The sequence below is a fragment of the Patagioenas fasciata genome, chromosome 1 (genome assembly GCF_037038585.1).
Source record: "Patagioenas fasciata isolate bPatFas1 chromosome 1, bPatFas1.hap1, whole genome shotgun sequence".
Classification (NCBI taxonomy): Eukaryota; Metazoa; Chordata; class Aves; order Columbiformes; family Columbidae; genus Patagioenas; species Patagioenas fasciata.
The window spans coordinates 74776381-74796361 of NC_092520.1; the positions used below are offsets into that span (position 1 = coordinate 74776381).

The 19981-nt window shown below is 41.8% G+C and overlaps 1 protein-coding gene across 6 annotated transcripts in view; it reads right to left on the reverse strand.

Annotated features, from left to right (window-relative positions):
• The window catches only part of ZBTB20 (zinc finger and BTB domain containing 20), a 490245-nt gene that overhangs the window by 13707 nt on the left and 456557 nt on the right, over positions 1–19981 (reverse strand). For all 6 annotated transcript variants that reach the window (XM_071809214.1, XM_065849469.2, XM_071809203.1 and 3 more), the window contains one exon: positions 13127–13314. The gene's annotated coding sequence lies outside the window, so the exon portion shown is untranslated. The remainder of the gene's footprint in view (positions 1–13126; positions 13315–19981) is intronic.

Genomic DNA, 19981 nt, shown 5'->3' on the forward strand with positions numbered 1-19981 from the left:
ATGGAGCAACATTTTTTCCACTCAAGGAAGTGACTTGAATACAAATCCTGAAAACCTGGTAGTGGCTGATGTCTCAGTACATCTCAATGACACCAGAGAGGCTGAATTAGCCAATCCTGCTCTGACTGATTCTCCTGAATATTTGGCCTCATTCTGAACAGGGGCCTGCAAATGGAAAAGCTTGTATGGAGTTTCAGGAACACAGAAGAACATTTGTATCCTCAGCAGGAGATCTGACCAGGAGCAGCCCTTGCTTTCTGTTGCTTTAAAGGTTTGCTGGAGTTTTCACCCAATCATCTGCTTGAACATCTTGAAAATCAGTATCTCCTTCTATAATATCTATCCAAAACAAACACCAGATGACACTACACGAATTGCCCTAACCTTACCAGATTGTTGTTAGAATCAAAATATGTAGCAGTCTACATTTAACAGGAAGTACTGTATTTTTACCAGCATAACATCTATTAATGTGTCAGTAATATACTCTATGGAAGGAAGAATCACTGTGTTCTGAAAGCTGTCAAACTTCTCTAAATTTTGTAGTCTAATAACTGCGTTTATTTGAAAGACAAAAAGCATGCACACACAAACACAACCTTAATCTCCAAGGAGCAAACTCTAATATGAAAGAGTTTGCTTAGACTTTGTTCAGGAAATAGGCACTTTCTGCAGACTAGAGAATGTTCAGCAAATTTCCTTTGGACGATTTATTCAGCTAATTGCCCTGTCCATTTTAGTGTCTACCTAATGATGAGATACTCATTTTACATAAAACTGAAGACTAAACCATAAGGTGTTCTGTACATAAAATTGATTCTACACCCAGTAGGCATAAATCCCCAATGTCAAACATAAAAGCCTCCATTTCAGCTCACACGCTTGGGGAGTGGGCACTGAATCACCTTCCTATGCTTTGCCTGAAAGTCTGCAGGAGGAGTTGGTCAGCACTAATCTTGTTGGCTCTACAGTCTGCAAGGTGGCAACAATTGTACCTGTTTGCTTCATGCGTAGAACAGTGACAGCAGCACACACCCAATTCTCCAGAAGGACTGCCTGTCTTAGTCTCAAGAAATTTTTCTGCATTATTTTGATAAAAGCACTACAGAAAGATGAAGAATTAACTCTACAGGTCTCTTCAGATTTTGTTCTCCAGGCTTACAAAAACGAAGTTTTCCTCTCACGCTGCTCTAGTGCCCTGATTCCTTTATACCTCTTCATGATAAATATCGTACATACAACTGTAAAACACCAGGTAAAATCTAGCTCCAATTCACAGCAATTTGGTGACCACAGGTTTCAAAGTGTTACAGCACATTCAGGTATTTTTAAATTAATGAAATATTCAATTTTTAGCCAGGGTATTTACTTTTTCCACTTTCACTCCAGTTTGTGTTCTTGCTATTTTAGGAACTCCAAAGATACTTTACAGTATACTCAAAAACCATTTTTATTCCCAGGCACATGTTTGGGGGCCAGTCCAATATACATCCACTGTAAACACCAGCACACATATACACACACACTGTTTCTCTCAGTTCCTCTCTCAGCCCTTGTATGCACCCCCCTGCTGCTACAGCCATTCCATCACATCCTCGTAGCATAGACAGGGATTACATCAATGATACCTGTAGGTATCTACAACACCTCCAAGCAACATATACTACATTAACAGGACAACCACCAAAGCTGTCATCACAGCTGCATTAATGGGGATTTCTGCAGGCTGGCCATATTACAGGGGTGCTAATTCCTTTGCCCCGGCCAACTGTAACCTATTTATGTCAGCAAAAGATGGGATCACCCAACAGCATTTAATGCTGTTTTTCAAAATGTGAAGGGAGAAAACGGTTGGTACAAGTGCCCTCTTGTAATGGGAAACAGAGAAAATAATATCGCCACATGATGGCACCATTTCCTAGGAAGAGGAACGAGGCTGTGCTCATCCCTGTTCAGTAGGGAACATTTTCACATTCTACATGAACACCATTTCAGCTGGGCTTGCTTGTTCCTACAGAGCTCACGCACGATCCTGCCAAGCCCCGGCATGGCCCAACTGTTTCAATTGCCTATAAGTTTAAGGCAGTTTGGCTCTTTAAAAATCTAGGTGCATCTATTGCTCGTTTTTCCCTCACAGTGGCAGGTGCTGTTACTCAGAGGGCAGGCTGCACTAGTTGCCCTGCAGCAAGAGAGCCACAGAACAGGGAAGAGGTGAGAGGGGCCAGTGATGCCCATAAAGAACACTCCCCACTCATACAAAGAATAGGGGGGCGCTTCATGGGAAAAAAAAGAACAAACTTTTTTTGAAATGTAGGAAACCAAGGTGATTGATTTTGCTATTCTATGGTCCTGATTATAAGCTTACTGTATTCACTAAGAATACCTTCACCTACTTTTAAGGGCTTTTGCTTAAATCCTAATAGTGTATTTCAGACTGAATACCTGTAAGGAAAGTAAACCGGGATTGCTTTTGGTTATCTTGCTGTGGTGAACTGTATACACTTATATCCTCTCTCAGAAGCACTGTTTGGGGAGGAGAAGGAGCTGGGGTTGGAGGAAGAATTACTTAGAAGGGTAATAGGTGCAAGTATATTAAAACAAGCTTCCAAAAGAGACAATTGCTATTCCATGAACTCTTTCTTGTTTTCTCTGTGTTGTTTTTTTTTCCCCCCAAGCAGAAAGACAAGAAGGAAAAGCTTATCAGTTTAAATGTGGTTAAATACAGTATACCTGAAAGCCTGTGGGCTTTGGTTAAAAATAAAATATAGATTAAAACCTCTTAAGATAATTACCTGTTTAGAAGGTATCTATTCAAGCTAGAATCCTCTACAGGGAATGTTTGTAGCAGTCTGTTAGGAAAACAGTGCAGTCAGAAATGACTGCCTTCGGTGGGAGAGCTGCTGCCTGTGGAAGAGCACTGCTTATACCCTCCATGTTTCCAGAGAAAGGCCTTTCAGTGTGGGAGATTTTGTTCTGGTCACAGAACTACTAGTTGATAAGAGAAACAAGGAACAGACAAAAAGCTGTAAATGCCAGTCCTCAGGGTTGGGAAAAGGATTCTTTTATCTCTTCCAGTGGCTGTGTATCAGCCTTGAGTAGAGGAAAGCTATCACATGAAAATGCTAGATTTTATTTGGTTTATTTTTTTTTAATTTATTAGTGAAAGGGTAATTGTTAACTAGTACAACTGGCTGCTTTGGTGAATATTTAAACTTAGAGATATCGTGAGACAGATATTCATACAGTTTTAGACTGTGGCTTCTTTATATTGCATTTATGGGATGAGTGTTCAGGTCTGTTTATAATTCAGACTTAAATATCAGCAGGAAAAAGTACATGCTTATGTCAATGATGATGAAGGCCACAGGGAAAATTTCTGTCCTCAGAGAGACCTCTGCAGTCCCTGGAAGCAGACTTATTTCCAAAATCACCTACTTAGTTTTGATAGGAAAATAAATGTACAGCAGCAGAACATTTTAAACTAACAAATGAAGGCAATAAACAAGAACACTGCATTCATGGGTGGCTTGATATCATCAGATGGATCTGTAGCATTAAATGTACATTGACAGTTCCAATGCCTTTTTTTTTTTCCTTCACAGGGAAAAGGTCCAGGAATTACATGTGTACACAAGCATAAGACACCAACAGGTGATACTAATACAGTGCATAAGAGTTATTACTCAGGTCTGCCTCCGGGCACATTCTACCCCTCTACTCAGCCAAAAACATTAAAGATAGCATCTGGGAGTTTTACTTTTGAATACAGGGAATATGCCCTGTTTTGAAATCCTGCACAGGATCAAAGCACAAGGTATTTTTGCTAAAGTTGATATGGTTGCACACACAGGCATGATGCTGTGGAGAGAAGTCCCTTGCTCTGTTTTTATTTCCTCTATCATACCCCTTTTCTACGCAAAGATTGCTACTTTGTGTTTTTTTCTCTATCTGTGTAACATCAATAAATTATATGTTATCACTCCTATCATCTACTTATAAAGAGCCTTTCAAGAGTTTTAATAGATGCACAATATTGCTACACTTACATTTTCACTGGTTAAGAACTCAAAAATAGCTGTTGTGAGATTACGCTTAATTTATACTACTTCTCTCTTGTGGGCTTTCAAGAAGCAGCATTTCACCACATGTCACGGATTGATACAGAGTATATATTGCGCATCCCAGCCGGGGAGAGTTCCTTTCAGTGTTTAACACAACAAAGCAGGGATGAGTAGGGGGTTCTAGGATTTGTTTATCCTTTTTTTCATAGGCACAGTTAATTCTTCAAGGAGCTATTTGTGATGACAGATTAACCAGAAATCTTGAATTCTCTTTGTATTCCAGTTCCTGAGTAGTAGATACATAAGATGAGATCTCATGTTATTTTAGTCTTGTAAATGGCTCCATGGACAATGAAAATGGGCACAATAACTGTAAATGAAAAGATGGCGCAATGGTATTCCCTCTAGAAACAATAATAATTGTTGTTCTGGGGAACCCAAATGCACAGAGCCAGCCAGAACATGTCACTGTGATCTGCCGTGCATCAGGCTGCGAAGCAAATACCCTGATGCAAATGAAGGAGTTCTGTGGCACTCTGATGCCTTACAGCTGACTTTCACCTATGGAGTAGATCAAACACCACATTTCTGTGGAAACACAATGATTTCCCCCCCACAACATCTCATAGCACACTTCATAAAGATTAGTAGGTAGTATTAAGCAGTATCTTGGTTTTATGTTTCAGCTTCTCTCCCAGTACCATGTTAAGGCTTCACTTCAAAATGTTTTGAATGAAAGAGCTGTCTTTGTTCAGCTGAGAACAATACAGGAATTGTTTTGGTTTTCCCTCATTTGACTTGTGTCACTGTACTCAGCACTGGTGAGGCTGCACCTTGAATCCTGTGTTCTGTCCTGGGCCCCTCATCATAAGAACGACACTGAGGTACTAGAGAGAGTGCAGAGGAGGGCGATGAAGCTGGTGAGGGGTCTGGAGCACAAGTCTGATGAGGAGCAGCTGAGAGAACTGGGGCTGTTTAGCCTGGAGAAAAGGAGGCTGAGATGAGACCTTATAGCTGTCTACAACTACCTGAAAGGAGGTTGTAGCACGGAGGGTGTTGGTCTCTTCTCTCAAGTAATAAGTGATAGGACAAGAAGAAATGGTCTCAAGTTGCACCAGGGGAGGTTTAGAACGGATATTAGGAAAAAATTCTTCACAGAAAGGGTTGTCAGGCACTGGAACAGGCTGCCCAGGGAAGTGGTGGAGTCACCATCTCTGGAGGTGCTTAAAAGGCATTTAGATGAGGTTCTTAGGGACATGCGTTAGTGCTAGAGTTAGGTTATGGTTGGACTCGATGATCCTGACGGTCTCTTCCAAATGAAATGATTCTATGATTCTATGACTACTGCTCTGGCTCTACCTTGTTCTAAAGTTATTGAGCAGACTGACAGCGCAAAGGCTGCATGGCTACTCCACCACAGGTAAAAAAGAGAAAACAGGAGAAAGTGACTATGGAAGCTTAGATGAAAAAAGCAAAAAGCTTCAGTGCTAGACAGATCACAGTAGTGAAAAGGAACAGAAGGTGACCAAGCCTGTTTTTATATCCATAGCTTTGGAGTTGCATAGTTGCAACACAGTGGGCAATGGATGCATGAGTCTGTTTCTCCAAGCACGGAAAGTGTCTCTATATTACACAAAGGACTAACCAAGAGAGATACAAGCACTGAGTTACGCAGGGTTTTAACAACACACAGTAGGACAAAAGGAGATGCAGATGTAGTTGTGTTAGTTTCCTTCAAGTAAGAGTCACCTGTCAAACACTGGAAAATCTTTTATGTTTGACTGCTACAGGAAGTGTCCCTCTGCAGACCATACTAGGGAAATTTGATTTAGTCTGCTCACCCAATCAGAACAGAGGAGACAACAGCAGCAGCATGCATAGTTAAGACATGAAATAACAATGATTGGCGTGATTATGTTTGACATCCTTCAAGCAGATCATATCAAGTGGCAGTTTTGGTATGTGCAACTTACCAAACTTACTTAGGAGGAACAACTACTACAAAGGAAAGAAGAGAAAGGGAGGGGAAGGAAGGAAGGAAGGAAGGAAGGAAGGAAGGAAGGAAGGAAGGAAGGAAGGAAGGAAGGAAGGAAGGAAGGAAGGAAGGAAGGAAGGAAGGAAGGAAGGAAGGAAGGAAGGAAGGAAGGAAGGAAGGAAGGAAGGAAGGAAGGAAGGAAGGAAGGAAGGAAGGAAGGAAGGAAGGAAGGAAGGAAGGAAGGAAGGAAAAGAAAAGGAATAAAAATCCATAAGATCAGCAGGGAGGTGGCATTAATAATACTTTTTTGGAGTCTGTATGCATATTCAAGGACCACAAAAAAATAAGGCAGCAGAAAATGCTGCAGTGGTTAAATATTAAGGTATAAGAATTCATTAAAGCTGAAAATGTGTCCTTCCAAACATGGAAATCATGCCTGACTGACACTAATAGAACTGGGCATGAACTGTAGCAAGCTAGATGTAAAACCAAGATTAGGTAGGGTGAAGAGGAAATCTAAAGAAAAAAAACACGCTAAAGCTATAAAGACATATACTGTAATAAAACATTATTTAAACACATCAGACAGAGAAAGCTTACAGGGCAATGACCAGTACCTCAGAAGTGCTACAGATTATGTGTATTGATAGATTAAGTAGGCAAGCAGTAGACTCAGTGGGTTAGCTAGACTACTGACCTATGAAAGCAGTAAAGGTAATCAAAAAGGTTACAGAAATTCTCCAGTAGAAATTACATTATTGCTTTAATTTTCAGAATGGAGGATGACAGAGAAGGTGAGCTAGCTCAAGGGGGAGGAGAGGAAAGCACTGTTCTGGAGACTGTTATTAAAAAAATGCAAACACATACAAAACCAAACAAAAAATTCCCCAAAACGAAAGTGCACCAGAACATCTTAATACATTGAACAGTGATAGACAGTTGCATAGTATTAATCATTTAATGAGTGAAGCAGTTGAAACACTCATATACATATATATTATTCACAACTTACAGAATGATAATAAAAATCTATAGGGGGCAGATTCTAAAGACAGGAACAGGTAAACTCAGAAACAGACTGCAGGTATCTTACTGGCCAGTTACAGTATGTCTCAGTGGTTGCAGCATGACTTACAAACAGAAATATCACAATACTATCAAGTAATCTCAAAATCTTAAGAATTGAGGCTATGGAATTGTAAAGAGCAATAAGACTTTTTATCCCTTTCCCTGGTACTTGGAAAGAACAGATAGCCTGGGGACATACCTTCAAGTTCTCCCCTGATATCATGAAAGCTGGAAACTTGCACGGCTGTTATAAGCCAAAGCTGAAACTATGCATGTAATCACTGAGAGTTTCCTAAATAAAGAGCAGTAGGAAAAGCACTGAATGCCACAGGAATTGACAACCTAGCATCAAGCCAGCATTACAGGGTCATCAAATGAGAGAATCAACATTTAGTATAATTAGACAAATTTTCTAAAGCATCTATGTGTTATAAATGTAAGTGATTTATGCACCAGTGAAACTTAGGCTCCAAAGACACACAGTTGCTTCTGAAAACATACTCACTGACTTCATAACTGAAGTACCATATGCTATTAGTCATTTCTCATGAGAAGAAAAGCCCAGGAGACCAACCTGACAAAACTCACTTAGTGTACTGATTAGGAATATAGAGACCAGTTCCTATCAGTAGTACAATATTTTACACTGCCAATTCTTCAGTGTATTGTGATGGCTTTCTCAACAGAAACAGGGTGAACTTGGCTTATAGTTTAACATACCTGTACTTGCACTTCTGTCACTACAAAATTAAAGCAACATATATCTATTTCTAAGAAAACAAAAGTCATTCCTGACTGATATTTCTTTGACAATTTTACAAACAAAAATATTAACCTAAAGGACATAAAACTCACGACTATTACGAAAAGAAGCATTTACTAAACAAAATTTCAAATACTCTGCAAGACAAACCTATAATCCGTGACATCAGTATTTGAGAACTATGGATGTCCTTGCTTTCAATTTCGCTTGCTACTGAAAAGGCCTGTATCATTATTATTATATCATCTAAAAAAAGGTATCTAAACATACATTATTTCTTAGGTCACCAAAACCAGTGCAAAAATACTCAGCATTAGCTAACACATTCTATACATAGACTAGCAAAAATACAGATGAAATTACTACTGACATACTGTCAGCCTCTGAAAACAAGGAAGCTGGTAGAGTCAGGGCCCCTCTCCTCCCCTCTGAGAGTGGAGATCATTTGAAAGCTCCAGAGGAGTTCCTAGCGAATCATAGCCACAAATTTTCAGAGGCAGAGGGAAGACCATAAGGGCACATAACTGTTCTCTTCCTGCCACAGAACCTCAAATTGAAACACAGGAAACCTAAAACATAAAGACAAAGCCAAACCAACTTCAGATCCAGCTAACCTCTATATTAGCCCCAGGCAAATCAAACTTGTTGATTCAAGGGAAGGGAATGGTGGGTCCTTCTAGCTGCTCAAGAAAACGAAAACTCAGAGTTTCCACATCCACTCTTGATGCTTTGTGGAGTTCACAAACTTTGTGAGATTCCCTCTCTTTCTCCATTGTGCTGGAAGGCTATCAAGCTACAAAAATTAGAGCTTAGAAGGAGAAAAAGAAAACTGACTGAATCAAAGTTCTGATCCTATGAAAGCTAAAAAATGCTGGAATTGGACCAAGTCAGCCATATAACTTGATAATGTATGGACAAAGGGTTCGGATGTGGTCATTCACTGACAGTATTTATAAAATGCATTCTATACAATGCACAAGAACTCCCCAATTCCTTGCTAAAACATAACTTTAGAAAGTCCTCCCACATCTCAACATCTTGTTAATGATTGTTTCATGGAGTTTTCAAAAATTACCCATGTCTCACTTTCCTTCTGAACTTTCATTCCCTAGCAGAATCTCAGGTCTCTGCAAGAATTCTGTGTTCTCTAAAATAATAAAAATTGCTTCAGCATTTTTCCAATGATTGTCCAACCTGCCTCTGAGTCCCACGGAAACTCTTTGGAAAGATGTTGCTTTTCCCCTAGCTGGAACAAATTCCTTCACAGATGGACCATCCAATATCTAAGAATAACTCCTTTAACTATCAATAGAGACAAAGAGATTCAGTTGCACTGTTCCCGTGGGATTCCTTTGAGTCTGGACACATCTGTTAAGACGCATACATCAGAACCTGAATGAAGTTTTTGTCTGATTGCATCTCTGAGAACTTGTGAAAGTTTCTGCCAAAATGATCTTATCTTTTGGCACTTGCAAAACATATATAGTTATAGATGCTTTCTGAAAGACTCCTGAAGTGAGTGGCCCATATAGACCAAATCAGTTTAAATCCAGCCAAGTCCTGATCATTTCCTTCTGTCTCAGCAAAATCTGTAGATGCCTTACCTGAGGGAGTTCAGCCTTCAAACTAGGACCCTACCAACTTTATGCATTCTCTATCCATAAGCAAGAAAGTATGTGGAAAACTGCAAATAGCACTAATCTCATATGCTTTCCTTTGCTTCTTTGTAACCTTGCCAGAATCTGTGTCTCCATGCTTGTCCTTGCAGCTTTTTGCAGAAACACCTTTCTTCTGGGTAATCAGCTACATCTGTTTGTGACAGCTGAGTAGCTAGAGGTATAACTCATCTGGAGTTCTATCAGCTCACTCTATGACTTAATTCCAAATTAATTCAAAGTGGTGCTTTTTATTTGCCAAGCCTTACACGAAAACAGTTACCTCAGGAAGCACCCCTTCCTCTACCTTGTTTCTCCAATTGCATTGCGTAAGCTAGCATTTCCCAAGACTGAAAGAGATGGCAACCAGACACAATGCATCAAAGGTCCTGGATTTTGCTTCAAGGATTCATCTGTGCTGGAAATATAATGTTCAAATCCAGAAACGTAGTACCCAGTCTTACCAGAGTCAGAAGTGACGCAATTTCATTGGGAATAAGTGGCACAAGAAATAGCATGTGGAATGCACTACACTATAGAATTAGGCCATAAATTAAGTTGCGCATCACATATGAGTTTACACTATTTTTTTGCTAAGTACTTATTTCAGTAAGACTGGCATTTAGAGTATTGCTTAGGCTTTCTTCACCTCTGCCTTTTACAGCTGAGGAGCAGATGGCTATCACAGAGGTTTTATTTCCTATGCTTGGAAAAAGTATTTTGATCTGAATCATTCCAAAAGCACCCTGATTTTTTAAAGTAGATTGGCTTCTGAATATTTCTCATAATAAATATGTGGTGGTATTTTCTGCCAAGCACTAGTGACTGTGCATGCAAAGTGGTCAGTGAAGATTTCAAACTGATTTGAATAGGTGGCCCATAAAATCCAAGTCTTTTTTTCCAGATACGTGAATGAGGGCTTATGGAACCATCTGTACATCCGTACATTTTTCCAAGAATTTATATACCCTACCACGCTGACTCTTTCTGGGTGTTTCCGATGTTTTCAACGAATATTCATCTCAAACTTCCTGTTTAATCTTAATTTTAAAGTATTTTGAAATGATTTACCATCTGCTAGAAAACTGCCCAGGAGACGGAAGAATGTCCTTTGAAAATTAAATATAATGTGCCCATTTGTGGGGGCAGAGGCAGTGTGGTGGTCTGGGCAAGACAGAAGAAACAATGTTGTAGTATCCAGAAGGCAGAGAGAAGGACTGGAAGTGCTGCTGGCCCAAAGAAGTAAAGTATCACCACAGGTCCAAAAGTTGAGAGGAAAAAAGATGTGACAATGTAGCTTTGCAAGGAGGGGAAGAGAAGGACACACGGAGGGGTTCCAGAGTGAGGGAAAAGAGTCACTCCAAAAGGCAGGGGAGGCAAGATGTAAGGAGAAGGAGTTTGTAATGACAGGGAAGCCCATCTTTAAATGTTGGGAGCCACAAATATTAATCTCTTGGGTCAGTGAATGTGTTCCAGCACTAAGGATTGAGGCCATATTAAAAAATAATGCCACATCACATGGGAGATGGGTAAATATGCAGTAAATATTCATCGTGTCTCATTTCTAGTTCATGTGAGAAATTGGCATGACTATTTTGCAAGGGCATGCCAAACACTAATTATGTGCATACCACCCCAAACAAATACAGCCTGATAAAGGTTATAACCTGTCATAAATAATGGGAGCTTTTCCATTGGTTTCAAAGCACACATAATCAGCTAAGAGATCAACACCATAAGATGTTGTATCATTTCTAGACTTTTTTCATGATTCAACTGTATTTTGGGAACTAAATTGCAACAATTCCTGAGACAGGACAATATTAATATTAATCTTGAAGATATTATTAAACTTCTTCTATTCTGAAAAAAATATCAGTGTGAAAAGAGCACCGAACCTGGGTTTGCCGTTTGTTCATAACAGTGTTGTGAATTTGGTAGGAATGGAAGGGGATTTGGGGACATTAAAAACTTTGGAGTCTAAAAGACTCTGTTTGTCCACAGAACAGGTAGAGCATGAAGAGTTGCAGGCTCCACCTCCCCTTACTGCCCTCTGCCAATATTCCTCACCCCTGAACTCGGCCACCTCAGAAAGCAAAAGCAGGAGTTCATTCTCCAAGTTGCCTACAATCCCTGCTGGCCTCTATCCGAAGGTTGCTTTCATGGGTTTCCATTTGTACTGTCAAAAAACATCAGTGCGAGTTTTCAAATCCCATTTACTAATGAACTCTTTCATCTTTGTGAATGGGATAAAGAGATTCTTTGTTTGAAAATAAGGATTATTTTTTCTTGTTCTTCTGCTCATTTTTTGTGTCTTTTCACAAGCTTTTTGTTTTCAGAAAACATCACAAGACAAAACTGTACCCCCGTTTTAACAAGGAGCCTGGCATCTTCAATTTGAAGAGAATTCTTGTATATACTAAATTGTGTGCTGCCTGCTGCTCAATTATTTCACATCTCTTTCTTCTCCCCAGATCACCAGGTGAGATTCAAGAAAGTCTCCCCAATGTTTTTACCAGCTCTATTAAATTCAAGAATAAGTTCACAATGACCAAAGTCAGAAGCCAACAGGAATGAACTGCAGCTAAAGTGATTTTGATGGTGATGATCCTTATAACCCAGTTGCTTCCAAACTTGGCCCTGAGGCAGGATTTTTAAATTAAAAAAAGAAAAGGATATACATACTTTTTAATCTCTCTTTTTGTTTTTTTTTAAATAGGCCTTTGCAAAGTCTGGTTGGCTTCTGAGCTCTTGAAACCCAGTGTCATCATCTTTCTTTCTCTTTTGTTCTCCCTTGTAAACTTTACAAAATCCTAAAACTACTGCTAAAGATGTAAACTATATATTCTAAAACTAGCGAATGATGAGATTCACATCATCCTGCATATTCTTGCCCAAGAGACTTCCAGGCAGTGACTGCTGTGAAATGATAATGTTTTGAGGAGCTGACAGGGTAAGTTCTGACTTTCCAAAATCCAGTTTTAATCATTTCCTCCCTTATTTTTGTATTTTTTGGCAACATGGAAAAGAACACCTTCAAAAGGCCAATGAACCCATACTGAGTAATCTGAAAGTGAATGCACTCAAAAGAAGGGCCTTTAACTGGTACAACCACACAGGTCTATAAAGACTTTCCAGACTCTCACAGACTGATCCTCTCCACAAAACACTCTCTCATTTCTTGGTGGAAAACCTTTACAATCCTGGGTGTCAGACATTTGTTTTCTCCCACTGCAATACAGCACAGGCTGAAAACCCCCAGTCAGTAGATATGCTTGGGTAATGAGAAGCATGTGACTACCTGGAGAGGAATAACTATAGCTTTAGCTGGGAATAGAAATGCTTCAGGAGTCTTCCCTTTTCAATGCATAAGAAGCAGCAACCTGACCCAACAACATGCTCTCAGCTTCCTCTGGCTGACTGCATTACCACGACCTCAACGCTCTGTTTCAGTGGTAATTCCCGTAGAAGGGAAAAGGTAAGCCCTGAGGAAGTCCTGCTCGTGCCATTACAGAAAGAGCATCCAACTGGAAAACCTGGTCTGCAATAAGGAGCATGTTTTCAAGAACCCTGGTGCAACCCAGCAGCATGTTGGTGTACTCACAATCAGATGACCCTGTGTGTGCGTGCAGGTTTGGTGGTGAATGTGGTGAGTGGATGAGGGCCGGGCTCAGAGACAGAACAGCTTCAAGGTTCAGGCAGGGAAGGCCCGGCTTGGCGCTGCATGCACTCGTCTGAGTAATCTCATTCTCCTCAGATGCCTTCTGGTTTTCAGCTGTCTTGGGTTTCTTCCTGAAAATAAACAAAGAGACCTTTGAAGGGACTGACTGCATATTTGGGAAAAGGCATTTTTAGAATCTGTTAAAGATAACTTTCTTCCCCCCCGTCACCTCCCTCTCTCCTCTCTTTTCCCTTACAGGGAGGGAGGCAGAGAAGACTTTCCTCCATGCTTCTTGTTTGGAAACAAGCTGCTCCTTGTTTTGACTCTGATGCAATGGCCCTGAGACTGTGTTACAGCAAACTGGTCAACTAGCTCCTCATTCTGCCCCTACTGATGACATACAAAATAAAACTTGTCCCAGTGTTACCGAAACAGTAACCAAGAAAACTCTCCAGATGTAGTGATAGTTTAAAAAGTTGACATTGGTTTATTGAAGTGGTGGGTGCATGGGGGATATCTCAACATGCACACCAAAGATCAAAAGCACACTTGTTATATACATTACAACAATGAATATTCATATAATTTCTGAGAAGCCCTGCTTGTCTCCAGGAGATGCAATGCATATTCTAAACTATTGCAAAATTATAGTTGCACACAGGATGTGTAGTGCTGTTATTAAGAAACACAGGATGTATAGTGTTGATATTATGAAACACAGGCCTGCTTTAACAACAGTTATTCAAGCACTTGGTATCACCAGTGGTTTAGACAATCAGAGCTCCATTTGACAAATATTAACCAGGTCTGTAGCATTCTGAATAGAATTATACAGAAATGTAATAGATTTGTCTCAAAAGCAAACAAATATACAAGTTTCCAGTTCAAAACAAATCAGCACAGAGACTCTTTTTGTAGGCAAAAGCACTGAAGTAATTTTGAGATGCAGAGTTCATCTAAGTTAAGCATGAAGATTTGTTACCTCCAACAACAGGCTATGAGCACAGTGCATACGAGCTCTCAATGCTCCCCTCCATTCAGGACCTCTGAGCATTTTGTAAACACAAGGAATTAAGCCTCAGAGCAACATTAGGCAAGTAGTTAATCACCACCTTCATTTCACAAGTGGAGAAACTGAGGCACAAAGAGAAGTGGTGGGCTTTGAATCACGCACCAAGCCGTCTGTACAGGGAAGCAAGTGCCCACTGTTTCCTCGCCACAGGGGAAGGCACTCCCTCTGTTCCCCGAGGCAGGAAGCCACCCAGCCAGCTCAGTCCGCAGTCTCTAGCCGGGGGACATGGCCGCCCTGCCCCAGCACATGGCTGTGGTGCCCTAGTAACCACCCGGTAGCTGAAGCCATCCAAATACAACTCCTGTCGGCACCTGAGCCATGAGCAGTGGCAGGCTGCCCTGGGAGCAGGCCCTTCTTGAGGCGGCACCTTGCGCTGCTGGGTGAACATAGTTTCGGGGCAGAGTCTGGCCTGAACAAGGTCTGTCCCAGAGCATGGAAGTGCTGCTGAAGCCAAGACGGCTCTGCCCTGCGTCTGCCCAGCATGGTCCCAGCAAAGCCCCTCTCAACGGTGACGGACCCTCCCTCTGAAAGGTCAATACGGAAACCCCCGGTGACACGGCTCCTTCTCCCCACACACTCTGCCCTCCTGCATCCCACTGAGGACAGCCTGCGGCTGAGATGCCAAAACGTGATTTTTGAGGACCGAGCTGGCCTCTCATTTTTTAAACGACTCGATCTTACAGCAAGAAAAGGTCCATTCCCGAGGGGTCCAGGGGACGAGGAGGAGCAGCGCGGGGCAGCCACCCGGCAGGGGAGCGCAGAGCCCACGGCCCCAGCCCGTTACATAAGGGCGTTACATAAGGGCGGCGCGCCCGGCCGCGGGCAGGGCCGGGACCCGACGCCATTTCCCGGCGGCCGCCGTCGGGGGGCAGCAGCCGCCTGGGCCCGGCCCGGCCCGGCCGCCCAGCCCGGGCAACGGCCCTGCCTGCCCGCCGCGCCACGGCGCGCTGCTGCCTCGGCCGGAACGAGAAAGCTCCGGGAAAGGAAGAAGGAAAATTTATAATTATAATAATAAAAAAAAGTTAAGTGGGCCAAACCAGAAAGAAATCCTTCCCGCCCCCACACCCCGGACAAAGGCCCCTCAGGAGGTGCTGGGCCCAGTTGGCCGCTGGCACCTGCCTTGGGCTGGCCAAAATGCAGAAAAAGCAGCTCGGTCGCAGACAGATGGGACTTCGGGCTGCTGAGCTCTGCGGGTGATCCGCCGCTGCCCGAGGGCCCGCTCTGATGCGTTTTGGATTGCTGGGGCTAAAAATTCCCATGCTGCAGGACAGGCAGAGGGTACTGCCATTGTGTATAATCAACAGGTTGAAAATATACCAGGCTGAGGTCTAATCTGATCTAAATCAATAGGAGATGACTAAATGGACCTTACTTGAAGTTGTGGAGGTATAGCAAATGGTTGAACTAATTATCTCCATTTTAAACGGAAGGAAAGTCAAACCCTTTAAAAGCATTTTTTTTTTTTTTTTTTTTTTCCTGAAGAGTAAACAGAGCATCTCATCACTCCAAGCTCGGGCATCCTTCCGTCTGTTCCCCATGCTGTCACCGGGCTCCATCTCTTGCTACAGGGATGAGGATGCATGAGACACAGAGCTTGTACACGGGCACATGTATTTTAAAGTATAAGGACTGCATATGTTTTGTTTGTTACAGTCTGCATCGATCCTTGGCGTACAAACTCTGGCACACCTTCATACGCCTCATTTACAGATCCCATGACTTTCCCATGTGCTAGCAGCATGCATCCAGGGCTGTAGGGAATCTGTGTACAAACCAGTGTGGTTTTTTTACAGCATTGCTACCCAAGAAGCTTTCAGATAGCATGGCTTATTGTCCAGGCAGCAAAGGATGTATATAGGGTTAGACTGGAGGTATGGGGTAATGAAGTCCCTTGTGCCTGGAAGCTGAACTGCTGTATTGAAGGTCTGTTTTCAGCTCGGAGTTAACCCAAGTTACATGCCTGAAGTACAGACTTTGACTTCCAGCTCCATCCATACACACAGAAAGCAGCCTCCCCTGCACAGGGTGCTGTTGTTACTTGCAGGGTAGGGGCTCAGTCTGAGTAAACATGACCTGTCAGCTGCTAGCACAGCCACAGTTGTTTTGTTAGACCAAACACTGATGCTTCATCGTGTGGCTGATCCTGTGTGTGCTTCCTAGGCCTTCAAAACTCATTAGAGGGATGGGTTAAAAAATACTTTAGCAACAGGTAGTGACACCAGCGAGGCTGTGCACAGCACTCCCTGCTTCTTCCTTTCCAAACCCATTTATTTTCTACTTCACTCTTAAGGCTGACACTATGTTATCAAGATGCTCTTGCATCATTGCTTTTCCACATCAGAGTCCTGCAGCTTGGTGATTTGCACTCACTAGGATGGGAAGAGAAACAATGGTGCTGACTGGCACTGAGGATAATACCTCTCCACAGCAGTTCCCAGTTTCTCTTACACTGCTTAGACATGCTCTGCATCTCAGTACCACCTGAAAGGAATGCAGGCTTCCACATGAGGAAGGCTAAGTAAGGGAAACAGCCAAGTCAGCTAAGGATCTAAAAAAATACTTTTCAGGAAAGAAAAATCCTGGGGACACTGTAGTCAAAACTACCTATGAAGACGGCCAAACAAGGTTCTTCTCCAGTCTGCAATACCGGGCTGCTGTTGCCAGCAAATGAAAATGGGCAAAGCCAGAAAAATCCTCCCATTGCTGTAAGTATAGTGCTATCCTTTTGTTCTACCTTATTGCCCATATAAAAAGCTTCTATTGCTGCACTCTTCACCTATATATTCTAATTAAATATTGTTACATTCACTTACATAGTCTACCTCTATTGCTATCTTATTGCTATAGTTTTCACAGGGAGAGTTGTTAAGCGCTGGATTAGGCTGACAAGCCAGGTTGTGTCATCTCCATCCTTGGAGATTTTCAAAACTTAATTGAACAAGGCCCTGAGTAACCTAATCCAACTTGGAAGTCAGGCCTGCTCTGAGCAGGGAATTGGACTAGAGACCTCCAGAGGACCCTCACAACCTATTTTTTTTCTGATTGCACACTTCTATGAACACTTCCATCAGCAAGCTCTCTAATATATGTTAGTGTTCCAGGAGGTAAAATGGTACAGTAACTGTGGAAGACTATGACTTGTCTTAGTTGTGTCAAAAACCCTGAAAGCACAGGGCTAGGAGTGAGAATGAAACAAATAATAAATATTGTTTGTGGAACCTATTTATGTACCATCCCTGGACTTCACTGACTGACAGTCCTGTAATTATTTCAATTGTGAGGCTCAGTCTACCTTGCTACTTTGGTTCATGTGATTATGTTCCTCCCTACAGACTAATCTGGGAAACAGGAAGTTTGCTATTTACTTTTGCTAAGGGCAATAGAAGTTGCAACTTATTTGCAAACTACTTGGGAATGTGCAAGGGGCTCCAGTCTGATACTCAGTTATTTTTGAGCTCCTTCTCCACATACAACCTGTGGTGTACCCCAAGTCTTTCCAAATACTGCACTGATTCTTAAAATTATCAGAGGGCTGTCATCATGTTTGCTTCTTGTGAAGGACAGCGGAAAGCCAATATAGCAAAGAAATAGCACTTCTGTATATGGACCTGATGCACAGATTCCTAGAAGTTGGGGACAGAAGAGATGCTGACCTTTCTAAAATAATCTAAGGCTTGAGGATCACTGCAGAATTCATATTTACTACTGATTCACAGGACATTTATCCAGTCTGCTTCTAAACATCCTACCTACTCCATCTTTTAAACTTTCTATCCTATGTCCAAGTACTTTTCTTTTGTATGTATTCACTTTCAGCATTCCCTTATATTTATTGTGATACTTCTCATTAAGTTCATTTACACCACTTAAAATATATTGTCTCCTTTCTCGATTGTAGGCTCTCTGGTACCTAACATCAGGCTAACTGCATCCACTGTCATCCCTGAACTGAACTGTGTTGTATTAGCACTTTCCAGCTCATGTGTAGAAGACCTACAATCACTGCCATCTTATTTGTTTTCTGAAACTCTTCTGTCACTATATTCATTGCAGTGAGGCATCCTCTCCTTTCCATATACCTTAATGCTAGACTGTCATACAAAAAGGTCTCTGACAGTGGACAACTCACAGTGTTGCAGCTACTGCAATGATCTGGGCACTGTCTGCAAAACAGAATAGCTCCTTCATGTTTAATTTGAAGGCAAAATGGATAATATTTTGGATGCCCTAACATCAGAGCTATCTAGAAACCAATTACTATAAAACCTCTTCTACATCTATTCCTTCTTGCTGCCACTCATGCATACATCCTTCACTTCCAAAACCCTTCACCCCTTCTCCACACATTATTTCTTTGCATGTATCTCCCTTGCAACCATTACTTGAGTTTGGAATTAATTTTGCCACAACGAATTAACATGTTCTTATAGCTGGGCCACCAAATCAAGTCTTTGTCAAAAACAGGAAATGTATGTTGTTGTACTTCTCCCACAGCAGCTATAACTAATGCTTGAACCAGCCCTTACACAGGGAACAGCGCTCCGTCCTGCAGAGGCACCAGGTTAGTGATGAACACATTAGCTCAGGTATAGGAGCCAGTGTAGCTGTGCAGAACCCACAGCAGCATCCCGGCTCTCAGGGGAAGCTATGATAATGTGACTGTATGAGAATAATACTACATAATGAACAATAATAAGGCAGTTTTCAGCCTCTGAATACAAGGAGGGCTGGGTCACCAACCAGACCTTTGTTCGTTACATACTAAACAGCACGGAGGGAACATGCCACAGGGTTGCTGATGTTGTTACAAGTGCTGCTGCTGGCTGAGTCTGCCCACCCATGTTCCCAGAATTATTTCTCCTTCTCATAGATCTGGCATCACCTTCTAGTAAGTGCCCTCCGGTCAGAGATGCCTGTAATGCCCAAGCACTGCACTTAACTCGCTGACGATCAGTTTGTCTGTAAGCTTAGTAATTCACAGAGACCGTATATAATTAAAAAGAAAACCTAGCTTTTGAGTTCCTAAAAATATAAGAGTGTGAAAATAGTTCACATTTTATTTTAATCAATATTTTTCCTGAGCGTTCTGCTGCACATTCTTCCTCTGCCTGTGTACGACTAGCACAGCTCCTGATATCAGTGCTTATCACTGCCAGTGTTGTGTCTCTTCCAGACATGACATTGACAATACATATTTAGAAACTGACAAAGAGAGAGAGACGCGTACAATCATTGAATATAAAAAAAACAAAACAAAACAAAACACCAAACAATCCTGATAGAACAGCAAAAAGCACTGAAATCTGCCCAGAGACCTCACCTCAAAATTGAGGGTACACTGAATGCCAGGGCTGAGGGTGAAGCTTTCCAAGATGAGCTTGCTTTAAACCAATCGAGCCATCCCAGGTTTTGTGCCAGAAGTGTTGCTTCAGTAGTTAAAAGTCCTGCACAGGCTGACTGCCTGAATATTCACACAGCTTCTCTGATGATTTTGCAGCCACATTGATCTTCATGCTGTCACAGCTACATGACTGGCAGTTTGTTTAAAATCTCTGATTGCAAGTTTGTGTCATACAATGGAAAACACAAACTCCTGAAAACACCGCCGTAAAATGTAATATGAAAGAGAAATCCCAGCAGAACACTGAAGAGCAAGAATGGGAGGCACAGAGAACTAACAAGAGAGGCCCAATGTTCTTGTGCAATAAAAGCTTGGAAAACTTAAT